Source organism: Canis lupus, chromosome 1, assembly GCF_048164855.1.
Source record: "Canis lupus baileyi chromosome 1, mCanLup2.hap1, whole genome shotgun sequence".
NCBI lineage: Eukaryota > Metazoa > Chordata > Mammalia > Carnivora > Canidae > Canis > Canis lupus.
In genome coordinates, this window is record NC_132838.1 from 114,639,059 (window position 1) to 114,666,946 (window position 27,888).

The 27,888-nt window shown below is 46.8% G+C and overlaps 1 protein-coding gene and 2 long non-coding RNA genes across 4 annotated transcripts in view; 2 read left to right on the plus strand and 1 right to left on the minus strand.

Annotated features, from left to right (window-relative positions):
- LOC140606037 (uncharacterized) overlaps nucleotides 1-26,510 on the minus strand; it is a 39,280-nt gene extending 12,770 nt beyond the window's left edge. The window contains exons 1-3 of the long non-coding RNA XR_012008499.1: nucleotides 26,428-26,510; nucleotides 18,022-18,144; nucleotides 16,050-16,327 (exon numbers count right to left, since the gene is read on the minus strand). This is a non-coding gene — a long non-coding RNA (uncharacterized lncRNA). The remainder of the gene's footprint in view (nucleotides 1-16,049; nucleotides 16,328-18,021; nucleotides 18,145-26,427) is intronic.
- Nucleotides 12,799-14,015, plus strand: LOC140625261 (uncharacterized). The gene is made up of 3 exons (XR_012024652.1): nucleotides 12,799-13,230; nucleotides 13,527-13,618; nucleotides 13,742-14,015. It is a non-coding gene; the product is annotated as an uncharacterized lncRNA (long non-coding RNA).
- Nucleotides 15,546-27,888, plus strand: part of FBXO17 (F-box protein 17) — a 28,594-nt gene continuing 16,251 nt past the window's right edge. The window contains exons 1-2 of one of the 2 annotated variants that reach the window (XM_072778764.1): nucleotides 15,546-15,703; nucleotides 21,769-21,855. The gene's annotated coding sequence lies outside the window, so the exon portion shown is untranslated. The remainder of the gene's footprint in view (nucleotides 15,704-21,768; nucleotides 21,856-27,888) is intronic. The other variant, XM_072778774.1, reaches the window with a different exon arrangement.

Genomic DNA, 27,888 nt, shown 5'->3' on the forward strand with positions numbered 1-27,888 from the left:
ACGTCTGTCCCACTCTTACATTTTTTCCCCAAAAAATTATTTATTTATTTGAGAGAGAGAGAGACAGCACAAGCAAGGCCACAGCAGTGGGAGAGGGAGAAGCAGGCTCCCCACCGAGCAGGGAGCCCAATGCGGGGCTCGATCCCAGGACCCTGAGGTCATGACCTGAGCTGAAGGCAGACGCCTAATGGCTTGAGCCACCCAGGTGCCCCAGGACCCTGATATTTGTCAGTGCAGCAATGCACCAGCCTCAGGAGAGGAACTAGAGTCTGCCAGCCGTGGTGGCTCACCTGTTCTCCTCTGCCCGATGCTTGTTCTCAAAAACTCCTGTGCAGAAAAAGTGGCCACGTGGCCAGTTCTGGGCAAGGGAGCTCTGCTGAGTGGCCTTGCCTTCCGCTCCGTCCTGCCCGTGTGTCATTACGGTACATGCAGCTGAGGCTGTCATCCTGGAGGGTAAAGCCAACGAGCTAAAGATGATGGAGGGGAAAGAGAAACAGCCAGGCTCCTGCACGACCCTAATCCAGCTGTGGAACCCCTGGGGCTGCGGGGCAGGAGGCAGGTGCTCACTCACACCCGGCACAGGGCAGATCCCAGGGGCCCCAGGGCCGGCTCTCCACCATGTGTCCTTTCTACCCTGCGACAGATCCAGGCCGCTGCAGGAGTGGGGTCGGAGAGATGCCTGCCCGGACCCCCTGCAGCCTCCTCCTCAGCCCTGCCCAACACTCACACAGCCTGCTGCCCCGCGGGGCCTGTCCCTGCCACCTCCCACACTGGCTCAGCAGCCCTGCCTTTGAAACCCCCCCTAAGGGCATCATCATGCCTAGAGGGGTCCTTGGGAGCCTCTGCTTCCACCTCCCAGCTCCCCCTGGCCTCCCCCCTTCACTTACTCCGGCCTAGGCTCCCGGCCTTCTCCAGGGCAGTAATAAGCCAAAGCTTCTAGACCTCAGAACAGTGGTTTGCCAATTTTTGGGGGGATGGGGGGGTGACTCATTTGATAAAATCACAATCAGTACTTTTTAAAAACGAAATACAATTTTAAAAAAAAACTGATTTGTCAAGATGCCTGGGTGGCTCACGGTTGAGTATCTGCCTTTGGCTCAAGTCGTGATCCCGGGGTTTCGGGATCGAGTCCCACAATGGGCTTCCCACGGGGAGCCTGCTTCTCCCTCTGCCTGTGTCTCTGCCTCTGTGTGTGTTGGTGTCTCATGAATGAATAAATAAAATCTTTAAAAAAAAAAAAAAGAAAGAAATTCTGTGTACTCATATAGATACTGATTGTTAAGGAAAATGTATTTCTTGGGCAGCCCGGGTGGCTCAGCGGTTTAGCGCCACCTTCAGCCCAGGGATGATCCTGGAGACCTGGGATCGAGTCCCACGTCGGGCTCCTGCCTGGCGCCTGCTTCTGCCTCTGCCTGTGTCTCTGGCTCTCTCTCCCTCTCATGAATAAATAAATAAAATCTTAAAAAAAATAATAAAATGGATTTCATACTGAGATTATGGTTACCACACTTAGAGAAACGTGCTCCGTGAAGTTCCCAGCACACGCCCAGAAAAAACTGGTGTTGGGCCCCTGCTCCTATCCCCCTCCCCACCTCTGCCTCACATCCTCTTCAGGAAAAGACCCCTGTGTTCAACCAGCTGCTCGGATCCAAGCCCCTGGCCTGGTGCTGGACTTCTCTGTCTCCCCTTCTCCCACGGCCACGTCCACATTCAATCCGACGGCAAATTTCCCATTTCTTTCCTTCAAGATATACACAGAATCTGGCCCACGTGTGGGGCCACAAGGCTCTGGGTCACAGGGCAGGCTCACCTCTCACCTTGATCAGGACTCATCTAGCTAGCTCCGGGACAGCAGGACCCAGGCAAAGCACCCCACGTATAGCAGGTGCTGCGCCCAGTAGGTCCTCATCCCCGGGCTGACTGCGCTGCCTCCCCAGGCCCCTCTCTGTGTGGGTGGAAGGGGCAGGGCTGGGCTTTGAAGTCACTTGGCCAGCCTCCTTCCACTGTCTTCTTCCAGCACACCCCTCCACCCCCCCACCCCAGGCAGCCTGTTATCTGATCTCCCTCATGTGGGCCCCTTGCATCCCCTCCTCCAGGCGACAGGGCCTCTGGAGTTTTTAAGAAGTTGAGCCCAGCAGCTCCACGCCCTGCCGCCAACTCCCCCCCTTCCAAGGCTGGTCAATGCCAGGCTGGTGGCACCCTCCCCGCATTCCATGGACAGAGCTGTGAGAGCTGATTCATCCCAGGGACAATCTCCAGATCCCAGATCTCCAGTCCCCAAGGGACCCTCCGGGACCTCTCTGTTCACTTCTGGGGTCACGACCCTCACTTCAGCCTGGCCGGGGCACAGCCAGGCTAAGGGGTGATGAGTGATGCCTTCGACACACTGGAGGTCATTTCACTAGCCTCCAGGGGTTGTGGCCGGGCCAGACAGCAAGCCTCCTCGGGGTTTGGGAAAGAATGCAGCAGGGAGCTGGGCAGCAGACAGACCAGCTGACGCCAATCCAGCTGTGAGCAAGCCGGTAGCAGAGCAGATTTCCTCTGATTTCGCCGAGTGTGAAATTGCACACATATGAGGTCATGGTACGCCCTGACCTGGGATGCAGGCCCGAGGACCCCCACTTTACAGCTCAGGAGCCCCTTTGTTATCGTAACTATTTTAAAAGGGCTCAGCATTCCGGGGCCTTTTTCTGGGGTTTTTGTTGTTGTTAATTTTTTTTTCATAGCTAGAAAGTTGTAGCTCCAATCCAGTCCCAAACCTCTGGCCAAGAATTAACCTCACCTTGCCAGTAAAATTTTCCTTATAAGTGTCTTTTAATGCCCAATTGTAAGCAAGGCTTAAAATGAAAAAGAAATCTTGGGCGCCTGGCTGGCTCATCAGTAGAGCACGACTCTTGATCTCAAGGTTGTGAGTTCAAGCCCGCATGGGGAGTGGAGCCTACTTAAAAAAATAAATAAAAGAAGAAAGTCAATTGAGGCCACAGAATTAATACTCCTGTGTTATGTTTAAGAATCATCCGGGATATTCGGTATTTAAAGTTATTTAAATGCTTAAGTAATGCTTAAGAGAATTTGGCATAAGCAAAAACATGACCCATTTATCCTGTAGATGCGAGTCTTCCGACGGAAAGTGCGTAATTGAACAATCCATTATTATACACTAGTGATTTTTCACTGAAATGTAAAAGAGAATTTTTCTAGGTGAGTAAACGGTACTGGAATGTTTAAAAGATCTTGATACTTTTATAATTTATTATAAGAGTTAAGCACCTGGGAAGCTTTTATTTCTTAGGCGATTCTGTTGAGCTTCCAAGAAAATCGAACAGTTTAAAATTGTGAAAGCAGAACGTTTAAGGGAAATTAATTAACTAAGATTCTAAATGGGCTACGAAGCGGTTGAAACTGGCAGGGGTTGAACATTAATCAAAGACCTCCCCCAAAGGTGACTGGTAAAATTTACTAGATTTAAAATAGAATAATATTTGGAAATAGAACTTTGAAGCTTAAGGAAAATAATGGGTTTTTTTCACTGGTAGTTCTTTTATTTATTTTATTTTATTTATTTATTTATTTATTTATTTATTTGGTGTCTTTTAAGTAGGCTCTGTGCCCAGTAAGGGGCTTGAACTCATGACCCTGATATGGAGAATCACATGAGCCAGCCAGGCATCCCCCCCACCATCTTTTTTTTAAAGTATATTGGTAGTTTTAATACATAGAAGATTAACTTAAAACAGTCATCAGGGGCACCTGGGTAGCTCAGTCAGTTAAGCATCCAACTCTTGATTTTGGCTCAGGTCTTGATCTTAGGGTGGTGAGATCAAGCCCCAAGTAGGGCTCCATGCTCAGCTTATTGGGGTGGGGGGTGTCTGCTTAAGATTCTCTCTCTCCCTCTGCCCCCACCCCACCTCCCCTAAAATAAATAAGTAGAAAAAAAAAACAGTAATGAGTCTTTTCTGTCCACAAATGTCCCCCCTAATGATACCAGAATGCTCGCATGGATGCTCCGTCCTCTGTTGCTGTCTAGAGGCCATTTCCCTCGCCAGGATGAGTTACTGACTTTCCTTTAGAGAAATGGGGCTGGACACAGCTGATTAACCCCCAAATCTACCTCCCCTTAGTCCACTGTTGTGGGAGGCACCCGTGAGATGGCCCCAGTGATCCCACCTCCGGTGTCCCTGCCCTGCACAGTCCCCTCCTCTGGAGGATGGGCTGGACCTAGTGCCTCGCTTCTAGCAAATAGAACATGGGGAAGTGACGGGATGTCGCTTCTGAGATTAGGTTGCCGGTGGACTGAGGCTCCCAGGTTGCTTGCACTGCTCTCTTGCTCAGTGGGAAGCCATGCTGCGCGCTGCCCTGTGGAGAGGTCCACATGGCAAGGAATTGATGTCTCTGGCCAACAGCCAGCAAGGGCCTGAGGCCTACCAACAAGCATGCCAGTAAAGCACCCTCCCGTGGTTGGTTTGCGATGACCATAGCCCTGGCCAACACCTTACTACTAATTTTGTCTGTTGTTTTGAGTCACTAAGTTGGGTGCGGGGGGCGGGGGGGTAGTTTGTTACACAGCAGTAGCTAACTAACACAATAGTAATAGAATCTTGGGGCACCTGGGTGGCTCAGTGGTTGAGCGTCTGCCTTTGGCTCAGGTTGTGATCCCGGGATCCTGGGATCGAATCCTGCATCCTTTCTCCCTCTGCCTATATCTCTGCCTGTGTCTCTCTCTGTGTCTCTCATGAATAAATAAATGAAATCTTACAAAAAAAAAAAGTAATAGAATCTTATTAGGCATAAGACCCCCCCCCAAAGAAAACTTAAATTTCCCACACTCCCTTGCAGCCAACATGGTCGAGTGTGGTAGTCCTGACAAGCCCATCTGACCATGTAGACAAGACCAATGCCCAGAAGATACCAAGATCCCTGACTGATTTCATGGAGCAGAGCCATTTTTATCAGCCTAGAAAGAAATAGGGAGAGCAAAATAAACTTCTGACTTGGATCTCTGTTAAAAGAGCTAAATCTGGGCAGCCCGGGTGGCTCAGTGGTTTAGTGCCGCCTTGGGCCCAGGACCTGATCCTGGAGTCCTGGGATCGAGTCCCGCGTCGGGCTCCCTGAATGGAGCCTGCTTCTCCTTTTGCCTGTGTCTCTGCCTCTCTTTCTGTGTGTGCGTCTCTCATGAATAAATAAATAAAATCTTAAAAAAAAAAAGAGCTAAATCTCAGCTTTTCCAAAACCCAAAGATACTCTGTATAATGTTTTAATCAACAACCCCCCCTCACTTTTTTGTAAATGAGCCTCATTCTTTTTTTTTTTTTTCTTTTGACCGAGGAGGCCAGGGCCCCCCCTAGCCTCATTCTTATCAACAATAAAATGATAACCAAGATCTTCTAGTTTGGTGTACTTAGTACATGCCTTTGGTTCCCCACCCCCCAAAACATATTATAATTGTTAATAAATAGATATTCTCTCATATAAATCATAGAGCGGGGATCCCTGGGTGGCTCAGAGGTTTAGCACCTGCCTTCGGCCCAGGGAGTATTCCTGGGGTCCCGGGATCGAGTCCTGCATTGGGCTCCCTGCATGGAGCCTGCTCCTCCCTCTGCCTGTGTTTCTGCCTCTCTTTCTCTCTGTGTCTTTCATGAATAAATAAAATCTTTAAAAAAAAATCATAGGGCACCCCGCTGCTAGCATACAGGCCACCAGTCATATAAACATGGCTCTTCTTTCCTTTCCCCAGGGAAGTATTGTTTCTCAAGGCTAGATTCATACATTTCTTTTCAAATCCTCTTCTCACGGGCCAGCAGAACCTCTGGCAACCCACTGGCTCCCAGTACCTCAGCTGGCCAGCTTGATAAAAGCTACTGGCTGCCTTTCTTTCTAAGCCTCAGTCTTCAAAGGAGAGCCAGGTTACAGACACTTGGTATTTGGCCAGTGCTGCCTTAGAGAAAACTTTGCACAGCATTTCCCCGGAAGTATGATTTGTGTGGGCAGGACCCGAGCCCACAGTTTTCAGAGAGGCCCTGTGGTGAGCAAGCACCAACGGGTGACCCCAAGGTCTTAGCTCTCTGATTCAGCGGGGCCTCTCCTGCTGGGGTGGCCAACCTCATAAAGTGATGGCAGGGGGAGTTCACAGACAGCCAACGCCTCAATGGATCCATTTACAAGATTCAACACACACAAAGCCTTAGGAAAGCCTCTGCCGGGGGAAGGGGGCTCTGAGGGTAATAGTGGTTCTTATGCTTGTAGATGGGTCAGCCCAGGATAGCAGTTGCAGGCTCCCGGGTCGGAACCCTGGCTGCTCCCCTTCTGGAGCTGGCTTGGCCTGTACCTTCAGGATAGCAGTGGAACCTGCGTCAGAGGGGTGCTGGGAGCCTTACATGGGACAACACACCTAGGGCCTTTGGCCTCACACTTGGCATTCTGATTTCAGAACCAACAAATAGAGGAATTGCTATGTAATAACTAGGAAGGTGGACACTACTCTGATCATAAAAGAACTATGTTCTGTGGTAAGCTGAATAATGACCCCCATCATCTAGGTCCTAATCCCCAGAAATTGTAAATGTCACCTTATATGGCACGAGGGATTTGACAGGGTCTGAGAGGGGGAGATGCTCCTCGATCACCCAAGTGGGCCCTCAGTGAAATCACACGCATCCTTATGAGGGGGCCGAGGGAGAGGAGGGGAGCCCAGGCTGGAGCACTGTGGCCATAAGCCAGGAGTGCCTGCCACCCCGGAAGAATCTGGAAAAGGTGGCAAACAGATTCTGCCCAAGAGCCTCTTCCAGAAGGAATGCTGCCCTGATACCTTGACTCCAGCCCAGTGAAATCCAATTTGGATTTCTGACCTCCAGAACTATAGGAGAATAAATATGTAACATTTTAAACCACTAAATCTGGGGCCTTTTGTTGTAGCAGCAACACTAAGACATGACCGGCCAGCTCTGCTTCTGAGAGTCTTTTTCTCTTCTCAGGGCTCAGGGCCCAGTTGAGGCCTAAGTGCTTTGAAAGGATTGTCCTGGCAATGTGGGGAAGGCAAAAGAAAAATTAAATCTCCTTACTTCCTACAGCCCACTGACAAGCCCTTGAAATAGGCAGAGTGACTTTCCTCTAGGAGCTCAGCTGCCTTGATGTTAATACTTTGCTAAGAGCAAAAGGCAGCCCAAGCCTGACCCCCAGGATCTTTTAAGTCTCCTTTAATATATAAAAATTCCTTTGGAAACTTCCTTTATCTCTACCCTCCAAGATACATGTTGACGATCATCTCCCAAGCACATGGCCCACCCATATACATCTAAAGGGTCTCATGACTTATGTTTTTATTGGACAGTAATAAATGACCTTTTCCCAACAATAGCTAGTCCCTCAAGGTCCTGGAAACCTCGCTTCCAAATTACTTTGAGACTTACATAATCCCTAACCCCCTCCCAACATGAAAGTACATAATGGGCCACTCCTCATGACCCCAGTGTAGCCTTTTCTCCCCACGGATCCTGTCCCTGTGCTTTCATAAAACCCACCTTTTTGCACCAAAGACCTCTCAAGAATTCTTTCTTGGCCATCAGCTCCAAACCCCAACATCTTTCCTACATCACCAGGAGCTACCACCACACACACTCACAGGGCCAGGCCTGCATTTTGTCAGGTGATGGGCCCATGCATACCACTGCTCGGGGCGGAGACGTGAAAGAGAATGTACCCGATAGACAGAGTGTACCTCCTCCAGCCACTCCCCACCATCTGAGAACCTGGGCCACGCTGCTGGGCCTTTCCACTGCGAAGGGGTGCTGGAAAATTAGACTTTTAGGTGACATCACTCCTGTGGTTTTTCACTGTTTGCAACCAACAGACCTCTTCTTATTTATTTATTTATTTTTTTGAGAGAGAGTGAGCCCAAGTGGGGGTGGAGGTGCAGGGGAAGGGCACAGAAAGAGAGAGAGATTGAGCGAGAGAATCCCAAGCAGGCCCCACACCCAGCATGGAGCCCAACTTAGGGCGATCCCACAACCCTGAGATCATGACCTGAGCTAACCAGGAGTCAGACGGTTAACCAACTGAGTCACCCAGGAGCCCCCTAATAGACAAGTTTTATTTTCTTTTTTTAATTTTTAAAAAGATTTTATTTATTTATTCGTGAGAGACGGAGAGGGAGAGGCAGAGACACAGGCAAAGGGAGAAGCAGGCTCTCTGCGGGAGCCCGATGTGGGGACTCGATCCCGGGTCCTGGGATCACGCCCTGAGTAAAAGGCAGACGCTCAACCGCTGAGTCACCCAGGCGTCCCACTAATAGACAAGTTTTAAAACATAGCATGTGACCAGTAATCACCGCAAAGTGGGCAAAGGTTAATTCACAGACAAATCATGGGAAAAGAAATGCTAAACATTCTTAAATACAAGAAAAGATGATCAGCCTCCTTATCATGGGAGAAATGCAAAGTAAGACCATAACGAGTTCCCATTTTTTCACTTCTCAGGCCCAAATTTAGAACGTTTGCTAACACACTGAATCGGCAAACTGGTAGGGGCTTGATATCTCAGGTCCTTATGTGTAAATGATGTTCAGTATTTCATTTTTAAAAATGCTTTTAATTGAAGTACAGTTGACATTCACTTCAGGCGTACAACATAGTGATTTGACAACTGATATCTCACATCTTAATGGTTGGTGGGAAAATAAATTGGGGTTGTTGACAACACTTCACATCTAACAGAAGGGCTATCATAGAACAAAAACGGGGAGGGGCCCTACCGAGTCAGTCAGTTGACACACCGACTCTTGATTTCAGCTCAGGTCATGATCTCAGGGTCATGGGATCGAGCTCCACATTGGGCTCCGTACTGGGTGTGGAACCTGTGTAAGATTTTCTCACTCCTTCTGCCCCTCCCACCACTCACACTTGCACATGTGTGCTCTCTCTCTCAGAAAAATAATAATAATAAAAAGGGGAAACAAGTGTCGGTGAGGATGTGGAGAAATCAGAGCCCTCATTCGTCGCTGACGAAGGTATAAAATAGTGCAGCCGCTGTGGAACACAGTTTGGTTGGTCCTCAAGAAGATAAACATGGAGCTACCATATGACCCAGCCATGTGGTCTAGGTATCTTCCTGGAAAAACTGAATACAGGGCTGAAGCAGGTACTTGCAGGTGAATGTCCATACCAGCTTTATGCCTAGTAGCCAAGAGGTGGACAGACACCAGACATCCATCAACTGATGAACGAATTAACACAATATAGCACATCCAGACCATGGAATATTACCCCTCCGTAAGAAGGAAGGAAGAAGAAGGATGGATGAACCTGGGAAGCGTTATGCTAAGCAAAAGCCAGACACAAGAGAACAAATATCCTATGATTCCATTTACATGAAATATCTAGAATAGGCCAATTCAATAGACACAAAAAGTAGCTTAGACGTTGCCAGGGGCTATGGGGAGGAGGGAGTGAGGAATTATTGCTTAATGGGTACAGAGTTATGGTTTGAAGTGATGGAAAATTGGAGAAACAGAATAGGAATGGTTGCCAAGCATTAAGAACACAAGCTAATGCCCCTGCATCATGCACTTAAAAAGGGCTAAATTGACAAATCTGGTGTTACTTTTTTTATCACAATAAATATGGTTGGGATTTTATTAAGCTGCAACAACGAAAGGCCTTGGGTTTACCTGGATAGAAACAGGTCCTGCTCAGGACAAAACACCGCAGAGTCCACCCCGCCAGCCTCAACTATGGGAGAAGGTGCTCAGAAGACATGAGACTCTGAGGGGAAAGCCTGACCCGGGCCCTGACCCAAACCCATGTGCTTGTTCAGAGCCAAACCCGCAGACGGTCCCTGAGCAACCATCACGTCAGAGGAGGGCTCCTGGGGTGGGTGCTCCCTGGTCTCATCACTGATCCTGAATCACTGGCCATCCTGAAACCGGATCCACCTACACCAGAACCTCAGCAGCCCTGAAGCGGTAACCCTGACTCTTCATGGTGGGTGAGTACAAGCAAACTCCCTTGGAAAAGAAGAATACAAATTGGAATGGCAATAATAAAGGAACAAATTTAAAGGGCAGCCCGGGTGGCTCAGCGGTTTAGCGCCACCTTCAGCCCAGGGCCTGATCCTGGAGACCCAGGATCGGGTCCCCAGTCGGGCTCCCTGTGTGGGCCTGCTTCTCCCTCTGCCTGTGTCTCTGCCTCTCTCTGTGTGTGTCTCTCATTAATACATAAATAAATAATTTTTTAAAAAAGAAACAAATTTAAAGCCACGGTGTCAGCACATTTGTGACATGTGTCAGCACAAGTAATTAGTTTTATAATCATTATTAGATCACACACCAGCTTTGTCTGCTTGCTGATACTAGAACGGCGAAGAGTTGAAGGGGATCGCATTTGGCAGGGGTGTTTAAGTGGTAAGGGAAATCTGGTTGAGAGGAATAAGTGTTTAATGATTTTTTTTTTCAGAGCACAGAGATGAGTTAGTATTCCTGCCTGTACACAAGGCCCATGGATGGTAGAGAATCTAGAAGCATGGCAAGATGGCTGCTTGCATGCATTCTTGGTGAATAATGGGCAATTTTGCAGTAGCTAACATAATTTCATGCACATACCTTATTTTAAGTATCGCTTTTTTATGGAGATAGAATTCACAGAACAATAATATTAATCATTTAAAAGTGTATGACTCAGTGGTTTCTAGTATACTGACAACGTTGTGTAGTTATCATTCACTAATTCTAGAACATTCTATCACCTCATTCCTGGCAATCCCTGCAGCCCCTGGCAACCACTAATCTAGTTTCTGTTTTTACGAATTGGCCTATTCTGGTCATTCCACATAAAAAGAATCAGTACAACACGTGGTCTTTTGTGTCTGGCTCCTTTAACTTGCCACACGCTTTCAAGGTTCATCCATGTTGTAGCATGGATCAGTACTACCTCCTTTTTACGGCCAAATAAGCCATTCTGATCATTCTACTGTATTATATTTACTCATTAGTTCATGGACATTTTGGTCTTTCCTTCCTTGGGCTATTATGCATAATCTCGTTATGAACATTTGTGGGCAGCCCTGGTGGCTCAGAGGTTTAGTGGCGCCTTCAGCCCAGGGCCTGATCCTGGAGACCCGGGATCGAGTCCCACATCGGGCTCCCTGCATGGAGCCTGCTTCTCCCTCTGCCTGTGTCTCTGCCTCTCTCTCTCTCTCTCTGTCTCTCATGAATAAATAAATAAAATCCTAAAAAAAAAAAAAAAAAGGAACATTTGTGTGCATGTTTTTGTGTGGACTTACGCTTTTTCATTTCTCTTCAGTATACACCTCGGAGTGGAATTGTGGGTCATGTGGTAGTTCTATGTTCAACTTTTGGAGGAACTAGCAGACTACACCATTTTTACATTTCCACCAGCATTCGTGTATGAGGGTTTGTTTGTTTAGAGTGTGTATTATGTGAAAATTCTTGTATATGTATAGAAAAGCTCTGCAAGAACATGTCACAATCCAGGGCAAAACTGGGAGCAGCTGAGGGCAGAGGCAGAAGAGAGATCAGCACTGGAAACCTTTTTGATACTTCTCAAATTTTATATAATACATGATATGATCCTGATAAAATAAATACAATGAGAAAGCTTTAAAACACTGGAAACTAGGGGCGCCCGGGTGGCTCGGTCGGTTAAGTGTCTGTCTTTGGCTCAGGTCATGATCTCAGGGTCCCAGGATCCAGCCCCACATTGGGCTCCCTGCTTGGTGGGGAGTCTGCTTCTCCCTCTCCCTCTGTCCCTCCCCATGCTCATGCTTTCTCTCTCTCACACACACACACATAAGTAAATAAAATCTTAAAAAAAAAAAAAAAAACAACAACATTGGCAGCTAGATAAAACTTGCATGTAGACCTGATGTAACCCAGAGGCTGCCAGCCTATGACATCTGGCTTGTCCATTCCGACCCTCATTCATAAGGGAACTGACAACACAGTGAGACCGCTAGGGGACTTCCTCTGATCACTCAGGAATTGTCATCAGGAGATGCTTCTGCACGCTCACTAGTATAAAGTGAGAGAAGAAAAAGATAAATCAACCGACAATGGCCAAGGGCTTGGGAAGGGAGCTGAATTCATTTCCTGTTGCTGCTGCAACAAATTACCATAGCCTTAGTGGCTTAAAACTACAGAATTTCTTCTAGCACAGTTCTGGAGGTTAGAGTCCCAAGTGACTTTCACTGCGTTAAAGTCAAGGTGTTGTCAGGGCTGGTTCCTTCTGGAGGCACTGAGTGGAGAGCCCAGTGTCCTCGCATCTCTCGAGTTTCTAGTGGCCACCTTTACTCCTAGGCTTTTTTTTTTTTTTTTTTTTGGAGTTTGATTTGCCAACATATAGTGTAACACCCAGTGCTCATCCCATCAAGTGCCCCCCTCAGTGCCTGTCACCCAGTCACCCTGTCTCCCCACCTACCTCCCCTTCCACTACCCCTTGTTCCTTTCCCAGAGTTAGGAGTCTTTACTCCCAGCCAGATAATCTCCCCCATGTCAAGATCCTTAACTCAATGACATCTGCAAAAGCCCTTTTGCCATGGAAGGTAATATTCCCAAATTTCAAGGATTAGGGCATGGATACGTCTTTAGGGGGTCATTATTCGGCCACCGCGGAGACCATCCACACACCAGAGATTCTGACACATTTCTGGGAGACCGACCAGGTAAAGGCTTGGGAACATGATCCAGAGTGAGGAGGTCACTGCATTCAGGAAAGGGCTGCAGGGAAGAGGGAGACTGGTACGACCAGAGTTGCAGGAAGTACGTGAGAGTGAGAAAAGACAGCCAAGGAGGGCTCAGATGTTAGTCTGTACCTCGGCCTCCCCTCTTCCCCGGGCCACCCAACATTCACATACAGGAAAATAAGAACCAGAGGGCAGTTCCTTAAAGAGATCCAGCTCTCCAATAGCCTGAGATGCTAACTAGGGTGGGTGCTGGCTTCTGAAAAAAGCCAGTCCTAGTCTGGCACTGGTGGAGGCCGGGAGGGCAGCGCCAAGAGGGGCTCCTGGCCTCTCACCCACCCACATGTGAGGCCAGCCTGAAGGCAAGCCCCACACCCGGACACAAAGCTGCCATTCATGCTCCAGCTCAGGCCAGAGGCCCGGAGGGAAACAGTCCAGCATTTGTAACAGGAAGCACAGCCCCATCGCCTACAGACACTAGCCTTGTCGTCATCTGAGTTTGGCAAGGAGCAGGCAAGGATCACCACACAGGACCCAGTCGAGGTGGGCACGCTGTATTGACATGGACTTTTTTGAAAAGTACTGGCCAGTTACCTGGCATATATCCCCTGATTATTTATATATATACAATTATATATTATATGATTATAAATTATTATATATTATATATAAATATATGGTAATTGTTATATATTTTATATACTATATATAATACATATTATATATGTTATATATATGTATTTTCAATGTCTGATTGTTTCCTGGTAATTAAATGTTAACTTTTTTCCCCCTACAAGAATTCTGCATTCTGCATGGGTAATTTTATGTGCTTTCTCTAGTGTCACATCAAGAGATCCTTGACATCATGCTGTCCATCTATTGGGGATATTGTTTGATCATTTGGTTAAGAGGGTGTCACCCTCCTCACTAGGTAGGTACATTTTTCCTGTTAGCAATGAATAAGTCATCAGCTGGATAATAATTCTGGACTGTTCTCCAACATTTTACCAATGGTTTTACCATCCTTTGATGATCCTTTTTTTTTTTTTTTTAGATTTTATTTATTTATCCATGAGAGACAGAGAGAGAGAGACAGACAGACAGAGGCAGAGACACAGCCAGAGGGAGAAGCAGGCTCCAAGCAGGGAGCCGGATGTGGGACTCGATCCTGGATCTCCAGGATCAGGCCCTGGGCTGAAGGCAGCGCTAAACCACTGAGCCACCCGGGCTGCCCTGATGATCCAATTATTTTACTGGGGACCCTCTGTGAGTTTTCCCCCTAATTTATCTGTAATAAACCACATTATTTGATGAAATAAATTGTTTAGTGCCTGTAAACTTGCATAAACTATGTAATCTGTACCTGGTCCACAGTAGGTGCTTAATAATGGTATCAGTTTTAAAAATCATCGCTGCGATTTGTTACGCACAAACCGACCTGCTTCATTAATTAGGCCCCCAAATTCTCCAAGCAGTAAGACACGACTAAAATGACATCAGGTTATTTATAACTTCTATTCCATTAAGTGTGTAGTCCTCTATATGCGCTTTGAAACAGAAATACCACGTGGTGGTGGAGTACTGTCTGTACCCTGCTGGGAATACTGCAGAACCCGTATATGGCATAATCGTTCCACAGCCTTCTAAAATTAAAAAAAAAAAAAAATCCGCACTCCAAACCATATAGTTCTAAGTCTTTCAGGTAAAGGACGGTGTGTGGATCTGTACTAAAAATACGACCAATAATACCAGAGTTTTACAACCCACAGTAGAAAATGCTTCTTAAGGCGGTTGGTATCAACGAGAGGTCACGTTCATCCGGCGCCGCACGCGCAGGACCTCGCTCCATCCTCACGATGGCGCTGCGGCGCCTCGCTGGGTCTCCCCGCAGAGGGGACCTGGGGAACCCACGCTCCAAGCCTGGCCTGCCCTGTGACCCCCCCAAACAAGAGACTTGCAATGCGTGCAAAGACCACGTAACTCCAGGCCTCAGTGTCTCGTGAGCGTCGTCCTCGGGGTCACGCATATACGGTGCCTGCCACGGACTGGGACAGGCAGGGGAGGCCTGGCCTTCAGAGGGGTGGCTCTGGGATGCCCCCAGGTCAGTCCCTGGAGGTCCCCTGGGCGATCGAGGGCAATCGCAAGGAGCTGGGACGGCCCAAGGGGGCAAGAGAGAAATGGGACGGGCCCCCATCCCTTACTGGTGGCTGAACCTCGGGTTAGTTCATAGGCCTACAGTTGAGGGGAGCGGGCGGGTTTCGAAAGTAGGGGCGCAAGGGTCGTGGCTGCCGCAGAGAAGTGTGTGTGCGGCAGGGAGGTTCCACTCAGGAACAGACCCGGGTCCTGAGACTCTACGCTGGGGACACGGCGTGAACGCGCGAGAATCCCTGCGGATGGGCACTTGACCCCGCGCCCCAACCCGGCCCGGGGTGGCAGGCACTGCTAAGCCGTCCCCGGCGCCGGCCAGACAGGGGGAGACGTCTGAACGGCGGAGGCGGCTGCAGGCAGGAGGCCGGCGTGAGAAGGAGACCAGAACCGGGGGGAGGAGGCAGCTGGAACCGGGCCCACCGGGGAGGCTCTCGGGGAGGTGGCCCTCGCCCGGCGGAGGTGGCTGCGGTGGGCACCGGGTGTCAGCAGCAGGTCCCCACGTGGGCCACGTGCGGGCGCTCCAAGGGGCGGGCCCCGGGTCCCCGAGCGCGGGGGCTGCGTCCCCTCCCCGCCGGCCTCCGGCAGCTGGGCCCTCCCCCGGCGCCTGCAGCCTCCCGGATCCCGCCCCTGCCTCGCGCCCGCCCGCCCGCCCGCCGCAGCCGCCCGCCCGCCCGCCGCTCTCCCAGCCGCCGGCCCCCGCGCCCGCCGCCCGGCGTCCTCCCCCCGCCCCCGCAGAGGGCCGACAGCCCAGACCGCGGGTCCCGGGGCTCCCTGGGCGGGGCCGACCCCAGGGAGCCCCCTGACTGCCTCCCAGAGCGGGGTGGGGAAAGGGATCCTAGCCCGCCGCCGCCTCCGAGCTGGCCGCCAGGTGAGCGCCGGGACAGGTAGGGACGCAGGTCGGGCCCCGTGTCCCGTCCGCACTCCCAGCTGGGGGAGCCCGGGGAAGGCCTTCAGCCCCAGACCCGGCCGGCAGGGGCGGGTCCCCGGGAGTCCAGTTCCCCAGCGCCCCCTGCCCGGGCCCCCCCGGGTCCCCGGCCGCGCCAGCCAACTGCGCCCCAGTGAGTCCAGAGTCAGGTTTCAAAGGCCCCAGGTCGTACGGAAAGGAAAGGGCTTTGCTTTTAAAACGGGTCTCCTGACGCCCCCGCCGTCCACTCCGCTGCTCCCCAGCCGAGGCCACCCTGGGATAACCCCCCACCCACCCCCCAAAAAAGTACCCGATCAACACGTGTACTCGGCAGCCCGCGAAAGGCCAGACCACTTTTCTGATTTCTCTCCTCGCTGGCAGCCCCCTCGCCAAATCGGTGAATCAGAAGCCTCCGAGCACCGGTTCTTGATTTAGCAAGTTTGTTTTTAGCTGCGGCCGCTCTTCCCAATTTAAGATTTGTTCTTCTGAGTTAACTTTTGCAGCGTTGAGTAATATTTTGTAACGCTCCGTATCTTGTTCCTGTCGATCTGGAGCCTCCAGCCTCGGAGAGCATCCAGTAACCTAACACTTTGGAAAGACCGCAATATTAGGAACCTACTTGTAAAAGAAATGCTTTCTGAAGGCCCCCAGTAGGACACGAGCACCAAAGAGCAGTAAGGCCCACAAAGCTCTGCATCGAACCCAGCCCTTTAAACAGCAGCCCCGCAGTCCGCTAAAATTGTATGTAATTAAATAACTTTTTCAGATATGGCAACAGTAACTCGTGATCTGTGGTGCTTCGGTTTAAACTTTTGCCCCTTTTTGTTCCTCTGGTAGTTACTTACAGATCTTTAAAGCAAACCCTGGGATTATTTCTTATTTTGTCAACTTTTAGACAATGTCCAGTAATCCCTTGCTAAAAATAGATGGAGACAGCTTTCCTGGTCTCCGAGTCTCTCTCCTCCATGTGTAATCCCACATTACTTGTAACTTGTCTATTGGCTGCCTTTGTAACATCAAAAAAGAAAAAAAAAAGTGGTGTTGTTTTTTTTTTTGTTTTTTTTTTAACGTGTTTCTCGTTCCATGAAATATTTATAGGATCTGTTGACTCCCCATTTAGTGAGGCCTGGCAGAGGAATCTGCCTTAATATTTTTTAAATAAAGTTTTTATATTTATTTAAATAGTAATTTTTTCATCCAATCAAGTCATATTATGTGGTTTGTAAATCAAATAGAAACGAGTCTCCCTTTTTTTTCCCCTATTATAGAAGCACCGTCTCTTTAAGAAAATAGAAGGAGGGGTAGTGTTTTAGACTCAAAGGGATTAGGGGGACATGACCACCCCCAGCTCTGTGTGAGTCCCCAGTTTTGTCAGAAATCCCTACAGAAGTCCATAGAAACAATGGGGAAAATCATTCATGGAATGAATATTAGATAGCAGAATGGATGTCTCTTAAGAAATGGTGTTCAGGGCAGCCCTGGTGGCTCAGTGGGTTTATCGCCACCTCCAGCCCAGGGTGTGATCCCGGAGACCCGGGATCGAGTCCCACATCGGGCTCCCTGCATGGAGCCTGCTTCTCCCTCTGCCTGTGTCTCTGCCTCTGTGTGTGTGTGTGTTTCTATGAATAAATAGATAAAATGTTAAAAAAAAAAAAAAAAGAAATGGTGTTCAGCAGTAGTGTAGACCTATAGTGCCCCCTTATTCTTTATTTTTTTTATCTTTCTTTTCTTTTCTTTCTTTCTTTCTTTCTTTCTTTCTTTCTTTCTTTCTTTCTTTCTTTCTTTTTTAAAGATTTTATTTATTTATTCATGAAAGACACAGAGAGAGAGGCAGAGACACAGGCAGAGGGAGAAGCAGGCTCCATGCAGGGAGCCTGATGCGGGACTAGATCCTGGGACTCCGGGATCAGGCCCTGAGCCAAAGGCAGACACTCAACCAGTGAGCCACCCAGGCATCCCTCTTTTTTCTTTTTCTTTTTTTTAAAATTCAATTTAAGTAACATATAGTGTATTATTAGTTTCAGGGGTAGAATTTAGTGATTTACCAGTTGCATATAACAGCCAGGGCTCATTACCCCTTACTCTCTCTTAGAAGATGCACGTCAAAGTGTTTAAGAATTCATCAAAAGGTAGAAAGCAAATATGGCAAAACATGGGACATGATAGAGATGTGCATTTTACTCTCCATTCAACTTTTCCATGAAACTTTTATGATAAAATTGGGGGAAAATAAAGTAAGACAAAGTAGAAACTAAGAAGGAGATCAAGACATATTTACGTACGGTGGCATAAACTCTGGAGTCCTCCACACCCAGGTTCAAATCCCAGCTCTGCCCCTTGCGTATCAGGTGACCTCGGTCCATGGCTCCACTTCTCCAGCCTGTTTCCCCAGCTCAAAACTGGACCTGTTTGTGAGACATCTGTGAAATTGTGTAAAGCCCTGGCCCCTTGTATAGAGCAGTTGTTGCAGTTAACCGTAGCTATTAGTTGTGAAGGATTTTCCTTAACTATCACAGTGTGCTATGCTAACATCATAACCACAGTTGGGTCCTTCCTTCTACTCTTTTTTTCTAGAGATAGGATTTTTTAAAGATTTTATTTATTTATTCATGAGAGACACACAGAGAGAAGCAGAGACACAGGCAGAGGGAGAATCAGGCTCCCTGCAGAGAGCCTGGTGCGGGACTTGATCCCAGGACCCTGGAATCATGCCCTGAGCCAAAGGCAGACGTTCAACCATGGAGCCACTCAGGCGCCCCAAGATAGATTTTTTTAAGTAGGCTCCACACCCAACTCTGGACTTGAACTCACAACCCTGAAATCGAGACTTGAGATCAAGAGTTGGCTCGCTACCAGCTGAGCCACCCAGGCACCCTCAGATAGATTTTGAATTTGGCATTTTCTTCTTTTTCTGTTTTAAAATTCACCCAATGGTTCTGATCTTGCCATTGGTCTTTTTTTTTTTTTTTTTTTTTTTTTGCCCTGCTGTGTTTGGTCCTGACTTCCTAGGCACGGGTCCCCTGAGCACCCCCTTCCTGTGGTGGGGTTTCAACAACGGCATGATGCTGACACGGAGGTGAGGTGGGTGCTCCAATCCCACCTCACCTCTGTGACATCCAGGGCCAGGCCTGGATCTCACTTAATTTTCCCATAACCACAAAGAGTTGGGAATTATTAGAAGTTCACAGTGTCTTATCTAAAACTTTGGGGCCCAGATGTGTTGGGGAAGTCAGACTTTCTGAAGGTGAGGCAAGTCATGGGGAACCCATTCTGAACATTACAGAAGACCCCTGGGGGCGCCGGGGAGCACCGTGTAATCAAACATACAGGTATGGCTTCGGTGAAATGCGTGTTCATACTCGGTGGGATAATCAAACCTCACATCAGTTTGGCTCATTTTTGCCACCAAATGGGTCTGGGAAAGACTTCCAGTTTTCAGAGCTTTTTGGATTTGGGGACTGGAGAGAGGATTCTAAGTGTACCTGCATTTCTCATTTTACAGAGAGGAAATTCCACTCAGAGAGGGAAGGTCTGATCTCCCCAAGGTCATGAGCAAGAGTTCGGGGTGGGGCTGAGCCAGGAGTGACTGACCACAGAGAACCTGCCAACATTCACCTCCACCCCAACCCCCTCCTCTGAGGCCTGTCACCAGCAATTCCCCAAAGCAATGTCCTTTGCCTGCCTTGTGATGCCTTCTCGCCCAGAAATATCATTGCTGCCTCCTGGGAATGAGATGATGTGCAGAAAGAATTTTCCGGAGTGCCTTACACAAAGAAAGCACTCAGCAAATGTGAATTATAATTTGTGCTAAGATGCGATGAGACCATTTCCTTCTGGGGTTCGATAATATCAGTAGTGTTTATCGAATAGCATTAGTAGTTTTTAAATTATGAAATATAACATCCACACACGAGAGCTTCCCTGTGTGCATCAGGTTAACAGCCTTCTCCCTCCCGCGGGGGGACCACCACCCTGACTTTTATGATACTCATTTTCCTAGTTTGCTCTTCTTTATATGATTTTAAGACCTATGTGTTCATCTATAAACAATATTGGATTAGGTTAGCCTGTTTGTGAACTTTCTGAGAGCAGCACCCTTGGTGTGAGTAGACAATTTAGCATCCAAGCCAGGAAATTTTGGAAGCACTAGGGGGTGGCTAATTACCCTAGTTACCCTGGGACTGTAGGTATTGTAGACCAGGACGCCCCAGGCAACTCAGGCTGTCTGGTTGTCCTAGGACTCACACTCTTGGTGCCCTGTGTGTCTGGCTCTCTTTAACCTCAAATTAAGCTTTTGAGGTTCATCCAGGTCGGTGTGGATGCTTGTTAATTCCTATTTATTGCTACCCAGTGTGCCATTCTGTGACTACCTTAATTTACTTATACATCCTACAGTGGATGGGCATCTGGGTCATTTCCAGACTGGAGCTATTAGAAACAATCATGCCATGAATATTCTAGTATGTGTTTCCTGGCTCTGGGGTCAAATTGCTGGGTCAGGGGACAGGCATATTTTCAACTTCAGTGAAAAATGCCCATCTAAGGGTGCCTGGGTGGCTCAGTCGGTTAAGCATCTGCCTTTGGCTCAGGTCCTGGGGTCCTGGGATCGAGCCCCGCATCAGGCTCCCTGCTCAGCGGGAAGCCTGCTTCTCCCTCTCCCCCCAACTCACGCCTGCGCCCATTCTCTCAACTAAATAATTTTTAAGAAATTTTAAGAAAAAATGTCCATCTCCTCTCCAAAGTGGTTAGACCAATTTATACTCCCATCAGGACTATATGTGTGATAGCATTTTAAGTAAATGATGGTGATGATTTGCACTGCTTGGTTGGTTGGTTCGTTGGTTTAAAAAGAAGCATGTTCTTTATTATGCACCACGTTCATTGCACTCAAGTTAAAATACAGCAAAAAGAAAAAAAAAAACACAGCAAAAAGCCAAAGGAACTTTGCCTCCCATGTCACCCACACCGTGGCCCACAGGGCACGTGGGTCACTGAGGGGGGTAATAATGAAATGACAGAGAAATAGAGAGTGGGATCCAGAATTAGCTGTTACCACGTGCATGAGAGACTGTACTTAGCCTGCTGTATGCATTCCCCTGCTTCCCCCCTCCACCAATTTTTAATAACTGTACTTTTTAAAGGTTATTTGCTATTGACCTTTGTAACTTCAAATTTTCTTTTTCTGTTTTAAAACACTTCTTATTTTTCGTTCTGGCAACTTTCACTTCTTATTTTTCGTTCTGGCAACTTTTGATTCCCATGATGGGAAGTAGCTGAGCCAAGCGTCCTGGTCTCCCCTCCCCCCCGACCTTCGTTTTCCCATCTTTTCCCATCTTTTGTTACTTGTACATTTATTTTCAGTGTCAAGGTTGATAACGTCTACAGTCTGTTCTGTTACCATATTTAAGTCTTAGAGGCTTTCACTGTAGAGTTTCCAGGGTTTTTGTGACAGCTTTAGTGAGATGTAATTTACATACCATAAAAGTCAGCCCTTTAAAGTATACAATTCAGTGATTTTTAGTGAATTGACAGAGTTGTGCAGCCATCACCAGTTTTAGAGCGTTTCTGTCACCTCCAAAATATCCCTTGTGCCTATTTGTGGTCACTTCCCTGTTCCCAAGCCCAGCCCCAGGCGACTACTAATCTTTCTGTAACTTTAGATATGTCATTTTTGGACATTTCGTGTATATATATACATCATACAATATGTGGCTTTTTTTGTGTGTCGGGCTTTTTTCACTCAGCATGCTGTTTGGGGGGTTCATTCATATTGTAGTTTGTACCCATACTTCATTCTTATTGCTGAACAGTGGTCCATTGTATGGATATTCCACATTTTGTTTATCCAATCATCAGTTGATGGACATTTGGGTTGTTTCCAAATAGATAATGCTGTGAACACGTTTTTGCGTGGACACGTGTTTTTATTTCTCCTGGGCAGACAGTCTAGTGATAGAATTGCTGGGTTTCATGGAATGCTTATGTTTAACTTTTTTTTTTTTTTTTTTTTTAATGTTCACCCTTTGAAGAAACTGCGTATTTTCCAAAGTGGCTGTACCACTTTACATTCCCACCAGTCAACACGTGGTGGTTCCAGTTTCTCCAGGTTTCTCCAGGTACTTGCCAATTTTTTGAACAATAGCCATTCTGGTGGGCATGAGATGGTGTGTCCTTGTGATTTTAATCTGCATTTCCTTAATGACTAATGATGTTGAGCATCTTTTCATGCGCTTGTTAGTCATATGTATATCTTCTTTGGCAAAATGTCTCTTCAAGTTTTTTGTCTATTTTTAAATTGGTTTGTTTGTCTCACTGTTGAATTTTAAGTGTTCTTTATATATTCTGGATATGAGTCTTTTATCAGATAGATGATTTGTAGGTATATACTGCCAATCTATAGCTTTTCTTTTCATTTTCTCAGTGGTATCTTTTGAAGTGCAAAAGTTCTCGATTTTGATGATGTTGATGATAAAAAAAATCAATTTTTTTTCCTTATATGAATCACACTTTTGGTGTTATATCTAAGAAGTCTTTACTTAACCCAAGATCATGAGTTTTTTCTTCCCATTTTCTTCTAAAAATTTTATGGTTTTAACTCTTGCATTTAGGAGTGTGGCTTATTTTGAGTTGATATTTGTATATGGTATGAGGTAAAGGCCTAAACTCATCTTTTTGCATGTAGATTTCCCATTACCATATGTTGAGAAGACAATCTTTGTGCTAAGAGACCAGATCTTAAATGTTCTCATCACAAAAAAGAAATGATAATTAAGTGACGTGATTAGAGGTGTTAGCTAATGCTAAAGTGGTAATCATACTGCAATATTTAAATGTATCAAATCAACAGATTCACTTTAAATTTACACAAAGTTATATGTCAGGTATATACATAGATATAACCTTTTTCTTCTGAAAACTGATAAACAGATCTATCTAAGGAGAATGCCACTAGCCTCCAGATCAAATGGATTCCTTTTTCTTGAATTTTGTTAAATGGACATAACATGGATACAGTTAGAGTATATCATAGTTGGACCATGACTTTCCTAAGCAGTTTTTTGTTTTTCCTGCAGTTTGTCATAGCTTTAATCCCCCCCCTTTTTTTTAAGATTTTATTTTTTTTTAAGTAATCTCTATACATGGGGCTCAAACTTACAACTCCAAGATGAAGAGTCACATGCTCTATGGACTGAGCCAGCCAGGCACCCCTTTAATTTTTCCCTTTTGAGAAAATTATTTATCTGTTTCTAATTTATCCAATCTATTTTGAGGAATTTTTTTTCTTCTAGAAGACAGTCTTCCTTTTATAATATCTTGTTCTTACTGTGTTTTGGATATCCTCTCTAATCTACATTACCCAGGGCCAACTACATAATTTTCAGGGCCCAATGCAAAATGCATATGCGGGCCCCTTGTTTAAAAATGATTGAAAAAAAATGATTGAAAATCTGGGGATCGGGATCCCTGGGTGGCGCAGCGGTTTGGCGCCTGCCTTTGGCCCAGGGCACGATCCTGGAGACCCGGGATCGAATCCCACATCGGACTCCCGGTGCATGGAGCCTGCTTCTCCCTCTGCCTGTGTCTCTGCCTCTCTCTCTCTCTCTCTCTCTCTCTCTCTGTGACTATCATAAATAAATAAAAAATTAAAAAAAAAAGAAAAAAGAAAATCTGGGGATCCCTGGGTGGTTCGGCGATTTGGTGCCTGCCTTCAGCCCGGAGCGTGATCCTGGAGTCCCGGGATTGAGTCCCACGTCAGGCTCCCTGCATGGAGCCTGCTTCTCCCTCTGCCTGTGTCTCTGCCTCTGTGTGTGTGTGTGTCTCATGAATGAATAAATAAAATCTATAAAAATATATTTTAAAAAATTATTGAAAATCTCTGGTTTGTAATAACAGCATTACAACAAGCATGGAGCCCCTGCAGGTCACATCCCCATGAAGCCTAAAGCTAGCCTTGTGTACTTTTTTAAGATTCATTTATTTATTCATGAGGGACACAGAGAAAGAGGCAGAGACATAGGCAGAGGGAGAAGCAGGCTCCATGCAGGGAGCCCAATGTGCGACTTGATCCCGGGACCCCTGGACTACTACCTGAGCCGAAGGCAGATGCTCAACCACTGAGCCACCCCAGCATCCCATTGTGTACTAATTTCCTTATGTATTCACTTGGCCCTCTGAAGAGTTCTGTTTCCTCTGGGGTCAGTTCACTGTAATTCTGCCTATTTACCTTAATACTCCTCTTTCAGGCTACTAGTTTTCTTCAAGCATCTGGTGATCCTTGCTTGTCCAATCACATTTTCAGACAAACAAGGGGCTGGGTGACTTTTTTAAAGTAACTGGTATGATGGGGTGCCTGGCTGTCTCAGTTAGTAAAGCATGTGACTCTTGATCTTGGGGTCATAAGTTCGAGCAATGTGGATTGGGTGTAGAGATTACTTAACAAAATAATTTTTTTTTTTAAAAAGTAACTGGTATGAAATTTGGGGCTATTATAAATATAGTCCTGCTTTCCCACTGGCTTCTTTGTCCAGTCAAAGGGATGACTGAGAACTCTGTGTTTTGAGACAACACTTATTAGTGTCACCATGGAGCAAGCCAGTCTTTGCTGGGAGCTCACTCTCAATTGCCAGAATGGGAAGAGCTACTTTCAGGGACACCAGCAGCCTGGGCACTTCCCTGAGCTTCATGCAGTTCCTTTAGAAAACAGTCATCCCGTATGGTTTTGTTTTTCCTGTGTGTGAATGTTGGGCAGCCTGAGATCTGTGCAGCAAAACATAAGGGGGGTAGAGGGGGAGCAGGGAGCCCATAGCATGGTTTTTTCAAAGATGGGCAACCTCTGTCCTCACTCTGCCCTCTCACTCCTGACTCACACTCCTGCCCCAGCCTGGGCTCCCCCATCTTTGGACTCCTGCCTGTGGGTCCCTTACCCCACTTTGAGTTCTGTCCTGGCCCCTACACTTTGTCTGCTTTATGTCTTTCTGAAATCTAGTGACATTTCTTTTTGGTGATGGGCTTCTTTCTGTTCACTTTCCTTTTTCATTCTTTTGCTGTCCCTAGAGAGGATCCCTTTGAGAAGATCAGACTCCCCAGATTCCAATCCCCACTCCACTTCTGACTGCTTTGTGACTTCATATGAATCATTTTGCCTTCCTGGGCCTCAGTTTCCTCATGGTGTGAAAATTAGCTGGGATAGTACAGAAGTCACAGAATGGCCACACTCATTCAGCTCCTGGGTCTGGATAGATCTAGCCCATACTGTGGGTCTGTCCGATCTAGCCCATACTGTGCTTTAATTGTTGTTGTTGTTGTTGTTGTTGTTTAATGCATTGCTAACACTTAAAAATTGGGTGATTTTACATAAAAACTGGGATTTCTAGTTTCTTTTGGAAAGCTGGAAGATGTGGCCAAAGTGGGCTCATCTTCCTACGTGGTAGTAAATTAGCCAGAGCGAGTATTGGCACAGCCTTCAGGCTAGCTGTACCCTCTGGCTTGCCAGTCTCCACTACTCCCTGTTTGCTTCTCCCAGCGGCCTCATTTAGGATACTGCCTGTCTGTTGTAGGCATTTGAACTTGGTATTCCTGAAATACTATTTCCAGGATATACTATATCCATAGATATACTATATCCATAGATACACGATATCTAGCACAGGACCAGGAGGCAACAGTGTGAATAGGGGCTCAAATCCAGCCCTTGTTCTGATTGCTAGGTCACCAACCCCAGGGCTGCATTCACCCAGAAGGGATGCCCTTTAAAAAAATCTATCCAAAAAAAAAAAAAAAAAATCTATCCAAGATTTTTACCCAGGGGGCACCTGGGTGGGTCAATCAGTTGAGGGCCTCTCGGTTTCAGCTCAGGTCATGATCTCAGGGTTGTGAGACTGAGCCCCAGACTCTCAGTTTTGGCTCAGGGTTGTGCGATTGAGCCCCAGACTCTTGGTTTCAGCTCAGGTCATGATCTTGGGGTTATGGGATCTAACCCCTCATCCAGTTCCATGCTCAGTGGGGAGTCTGCCACCACTCTCCCTCTCCCTCTGTCCCTCCCGCTGCTTATACTCCCCCTGCATACTCTCTCCCTCTAAAATGAATAAATTAATTTTTAAAAATCTACCCAAGACTAATAAAAGCTAGTATAGGCCCTGGTTATCAATAGCTCAGTCTGCCTTCTTCAAGAGGAAGCCACACTAAATCTTTGAACATGCAAACAATTCTAAAGAGCAAAGAATTTTGATCTTGTCTTACTGCTGATTCTTATGTAACCCATATGTTGCAGTTAGAAACAACGTCAGCACTACAGTTCAAGAGCAAAGGCTTAAAATTAATAAGGGAAAATGTCAGGTAGAGGAAACTCTCCCGAAGGCATGATAAACAAGCCATTCTGTCGAAAATTAAAAAGACAATTGACAATACCAGGTGCTGGCAACCGCTGCTGTCTTACGTTGTTGATGGGAATGCAAATGGCACAACTGTGCTGAAAGAAATTATTGGGTGTTTTCTTGTAAAGTGAAATAAACACTTACTATATGCTCGAAGGATTTCACTCCTAGGTATTTACCCACGAGAAATGAAAACGTATGTCCACACGAACCCTTGTACGTGAGTGTTCATTGCAGCCTTATTCAGAATAACCCCAAACTAGGAAACAACCCAATGTCCCTCATGCTGAGTAGGATAAACAGATTGTGATTTACCTGTTCAGTGGAATAGTACTCAGCAATAAAAAGGCTCGAACTCCTGATTGATACGTGCAACAATGTGCATGGATCACATAGATGTTACCCTGAAGGAAAGAAGACACGAGGAGCCTATACTGTCTGTATCAGAGTCCAGTCGGGAGACTGAAACCACAAATTAGACGGGAGAATGTTTAATATGCAAAATTATTCATTATGGCAGGGAAATAGCTACTAAGAAATCAAGAGAATGCTAAAGAATATAGAAATATAAAGAATATAGAAATAAGAGACATAAGGAGCACCCACTACCTCTATGATCCAAGATAGCTTGAGAAAGGTGACAGTCCCAGACCCTGGTCTCATTCGAGAACTCTTGCAGGAGCCTCACAAAGTGCAAAGGAGTCCCTGTGGTGCTTACACCTTGAACGTGATGGAAATCCATCCTCTGTAACTTTCCAGAAGTCTGTCCCCCTTGGATGTTGGGGAAGGCATTAGGAAACTGCCTGAGGTGGGTGCCAGGGCAAGGTCGGCTTGCACTCTGTAGTAGGAGGGGCCTGAGAAGAGGCCTGCCCTGGGGGAACTGAGACTGGAAGCTGGAACCAAAAAAAAAAAAAAAAAAAAAAAAAAAGCTTCTTTCTGTAATGTTCCTCTGGCTCCCTCTACTGGAGAAACTCAACACGTCAGCCGGCAGAGAAGCACAGGATATGTTTTTTTGTTGTTGTTTTTTTTTTTTAGGAAAAAAGATGTATTAATTTTTAAAAAAGATTTTATTTATTTATTAATAAGAGACACAGAGAGAGAGAGGGGCAGAGACACAGGCAGAGGGAGAAGCAGGCTCCATGCAGGGAGCCCAACGTGGGACTTGATCCCAGGTCTCCAGGATCACATCATGCCCTGGGCCTACAGCAGGTGCTGAACCACCAAGCCACCCAGGGATTCCAGGAAAAAAGATTTAAATTGGTCGAATTCCACAATCTGGCAACCTGGAGTTGGAAGGCAATTGATAACCAGCACATTATATGATTCCATTTATTCCACGTTCCATTTTTTTTTAATTTTTTTTATTTATTTATGATAGTCACACAGAGAGAGAGAGAGAGGCAGAGACATAGGCAGAGGGAGAAGCAGGCTCCATGCGCCAGGAGCCCGACGTGGGATTCGATCCCGAGTCTCCAGGATCGCGCCCTGGGCCAAAGGCAGGCGCTAAACCGCTGCGCCACCCAGGGATCCCCCCGTTCCATTTACTCTAGAAAAGAATGGTGACACTGACAGAAAGATTAGCGGCGGCCCTGAGGTGGAAGCGATGGTGGAGGATTGGGTGTGTGATGGAAACGTTCCATATCCCGCTTGCGGGGACGGCTACACGGTCATATACAGTCACAACTGAAATTGTACACTGGAAATGTGTGCACTGCATTGGATGGAAGTTATACATCAGTAAAGATTATTTTTTAAAGAGATCCCTTCTGGGAAACA